Source organism: Mastomys coucha, unplaced genomic scaffold, assembly GCF_008632895.1.
Source record: "Mastomys coucha isolate ucsf_1 unplaced genomic scaffold, UCSF_Mcou_1 pScaffold14, whole genome shotgun sequence".
NCBI lineage: Eukaryota > Metazoa > Chordata > Mammalia > Rodentia > Muridae > Mastomys > Mastomys coucha.
In genome coordinates, this window is record NW_022196896.1 from 45,890,188 (window position 1) to 45,894,355 (window position 4,168).

Below are 4,168 nucleotides of genomic sequence, written 5' to 3' on the forward strand. Positions count from 1 at the left end.
TCTCTCGTGATTCCTTGGGTGTACGTCCTCCCGAGATTTGAGTGGGGATCTCCCCCAGGGGTCTTTCACTAGCACTTGTGTGATTTAGATATATATTTCACCTTTACTGGGTAGAGTTAAATCAGAAAGCTAATAACTTACTCATGGGAGTTCTCCAGGCATATTAAGCAAGAAAACATATTTAATACTCCTGGTAGAGAGCTGAGCTGAATATATCATCAAAATTCAATAAATGTCCACTCTGTTCTATTTTTCCTTCCTTTATCCTCCTGTGATTCTACTTGCTTCCTCACATTTCCTCCCATATTTAGTCACTTCTTGCTTAATCTTTGTGTAGGCATGTGTGTGTATGTATTCTTGTGTATGTATATATGGTCAGAGGACCACTTAGGGTGTCAGTCTTTACCATTTACCTTGTTTTGAGACAGTATCCCTCGTTTGCTGCTGTGTATACCAGTCTAGCTCACCTGGAAACTCCCAGAGATCCCAGGAGTGCTGATATTTCAGACTTTTGCTATTGCTTCTGGTTCTGAGGATCTGAACTCTAGTCCTCCTGCCTCTGAGGCAAGTGTTTTACTTCTGAGCTATCTTGCAGCCTTTCTTTCCCTCTTTATTTACCCTGTCAACCATCTGCACTGTTATTTGTCAAATTCGTCCTCAGCCTTGCTCTCTTTTTCTGTTTGGGTGTGCTTTCTGGGTTCATACTTGATGAAAGCTACCAACTCCCAACCACCTGACAATCTAGTTTCATTCCAGCTCTTTCTCCTGGAACCCCACATCATTCCCCACATCCTAATGGCAACTCTATTCCCATGTCTTGTTGCCTTTCCAACTATGTGTCTCAACTCAACTCAATACTACCTATACAACCCTCATTTCACTGGTATTTTTCCAGCTCACTGGAAATCTGTAAGTTTTTATTGTTTTCTTTCTGATATCCCACATAATTTCTGAATTACTTCTGATTTACTGAACTACTGAATTACTTAATATGACTGGAGAACACCCATACGTTATTAGATTTCTGATTTAACGTGGCCAATAATTCCCAGACACAGAATTACTACTGATTTCCTGAATTATTGATATACTTCAAACATTTTCATCTTGATTTCATTAATGCAGTCTATAATTCTTTCTCACTTGACTATCATTGCTTTAAAGTATTCTCATTTGGTGTACTTTTTTCTAAATAATCATTTGGCGTGAACTTAATAAGATGTAAATATGATCTCATCACTCCTATTTAAAAATAAAATTACTTAGTATTTACCTAATCTGTCAAGATCAGATTCCAAACTCTTTTGCATGACAGGCATGACTTGGTTCTATTCTCAGCTACAAATGAGGTTCCCCTGAGGTGTCATGCAATCGCAAGCCCCACTACCTTTGATCAAGCTGTTTCCATTGCTTGGTCTGCTTCTCTCTTCCTCTCCCCCATTTGGCAATCTCCACATAAGCCTTGTGGTACTTAGTTTCAACATTACCTTCCCTTTGAAGCTGTGTTGACCTTTTCAAGCTGGGACAAGTACCTTCCTTGGGAGTCCCCTGACTCACAGCTGCATTCACCTATTAAGACTTACCACACACTTTAGTAAGCCACTGCTTTTCCTGGGTCCTGTGCAGTCTCACAGGCTGGCATATCATGGATACTCTCAGCTGGTACTCTCTAGGATTTTCTGAGGGCTCTAGGTGAATAGCAGTTGGCATAATGAAAGGCAGGATTAGTGTTTATTTAAGAAGAGAAAATTGGCAGTGGCCTAGATGTCTTTTAAAGCATGGAAGCTGTTGAAAAACTCTTTGAGTCTCTCAGACATTTGGTTGGAACCTTGACGTAGACTTTGTCCGTTTGTTTATGTGTTATTGTTGTTCCTTTTTATTTTTATTGTTTTTAAGATGATGTTTTAAATTTTTAATTAATTATTTTTTTTTTTACACTCCATATTTTATTCCCCCTCCCATCCACCTTCGGACTGTTCCACATACTATAACTCCACACCACACCCTGTCTCCACGTGGACGTCTCCACTCCTTCACCCCACCTGACCTCTAGACTCCCTGGGGCCTCTAGTCTCTTGAGGGTTAGATGCATCATCTCTGAATGAACAGAGATCTGGAAGTCCTCTACTGTATGTGTGTTAGGGGCCTCATATCAGCTGGTGTATGCTGCCTGTTTGGTGGCCCTGTGTTTGAGAGATCTTGTCCCCAAGGGTCCAGATTAATTGAGACTGATGGTCCTCCTACAGGATCCCCCTTTTCCTCAGCTTCTTTCAGCCTTCCCTAATTCAAGAACAGGGATCAGCTGCTTCTGTCCATTGGTTGGGTGCAAATATCTGCATTGACTCTTTCAGCTGCTTGTTGGGTCTTTCAGAGGGCAGTCATGGTAGGTCTCCTTTTGTGAGCACTCCATAGCCTCAGTAATAGTGTCAGGCCTTGGGACCTCCCCTTGAGCTAGATCCCACTTTGGGCCTGTCGCTGGACCTTCTTTTCTTCAGGCTCCTCTCCATTTCCATTCTTGTAATTCTTTCAGACAGGAACAATTATGGGTCAGAGTTGTGACTGTGGGATGGCAACCCCATCCCTCATTTGATGCCCTGTCTTTTTTCTGGAGGTGGGCTCTATAAGTTCCCTCTCCCTGTTGTCATTCATTTCATCTAAAGTTTATTTGAGTTCTGAGAGTCTCTCACTTCTCAGGTCTTTGGTGTATTCTGGAGGGTCCCCCCCAACCTCCTATTTCCTAAGGTTGCCTATTTCCATTCTTTCTGCTGGACCTCAGGGCTTCAGTCCTTTTCCCTAACCCAATACCAGATCAGGTTCCTCTCTCTCTCCCAATCCTCCTCCCCTACCCCCCCATCCATTTTCCCTCCCAGGTCCCTCCCTCCCCCGACTTGTGATTGCTTCCCCTGCCATTGAGCAGATGTAGCTTCCTGAACAAGTTGCTTAGCCTCTTTGATCTTCAGTATCTGTTTTTGTACAATAGAGGAAACATTTTTAAAAATATTCTTGGATTAACTAGAAGCACATAAAAGCATTAAGCACAATACAATATCTTTAGGGTGTTACACTACCATTTCTAAATCTTATATCATCATTTTTAAAAGCTATAATAGATTTTTTCATGTACTATATTTTGATTATGGTTTCCCTCCACCAAGTCCTCCCAGATCCTCCCCACCTCCCTATCTACCCAAATTCACATCCTTTCTTGCTGTGCCTTATTACAAAACAAATAGACATCTAAAATACAAATAAATACAAAGAAAAATAATAAAATAAACAAGGTAAAAATAAAAACAAACAATTTGCCCTGAATAGGACACAACAAACAAAAGAATATGAAAAAAAAAGAAAAGAATAACACAATAAACACGTTCAGATGGAGAGACATACATAGTCATATACACAGAAAGCTCATAAAAACATAAAAACAGAAATCATAATATATGAACATAGGACCTGTCAGGAAAAACAAACAAGCAATCAAACACAGAAGTCCAGGTGTATTGGCCATCTACTTTTGGGCATGGCCCACCCTTAAGTGTGGTTTGTATACACAGTGAAACTCCAATAGTTTTTCTTTTGCTATTCACTTTGAGTGTAGATAACTTCTGGGTTGGGGATGGATGCTGGTGTCCCTTTCCCTTCTCAGCACTGGTACCTGTTTAGTCAGGTTTAGGGATGGAGCGGAGAGCAAGAGAAAGAGTGCTAATGACTGGAAGGATCAGGTTATACTAGTATTTATGCATAAAACAAATAGAAAGTGAAATAGGATCACATTCATTCACACACTCACTTCACTCACCTCTGGTTTGGCATATGTGGTAGTCTGGCTCCAATGGCTGCGCAGGCAAGGACCGCGGAAACTTGGTCCAGAATTGGGGAGTCTGGAATTGATGGGCCTGCTCTGGGGATGTCTCCAACCGAAGTGTCTCCGCAGGGCTCCTGGATCTGGGCAAGTTGCAGTTGCCAGATCGGGGTTTTTAAGTCTCTTTCAGCTCTGGCATTCAGCATTACTTTATCTGGCTTTTGGCCTTATCACCTCCATTCACACACTCCTGGCTTGGTTTCCATAGTAATATTTTAGCCAATCAAAATTGAGGCGTTCACTTAGGGCGTTTACCTTTCCACATTTCTCTCTCTCTCTCTCTCTCTCTCTCTCTCTCTCTCT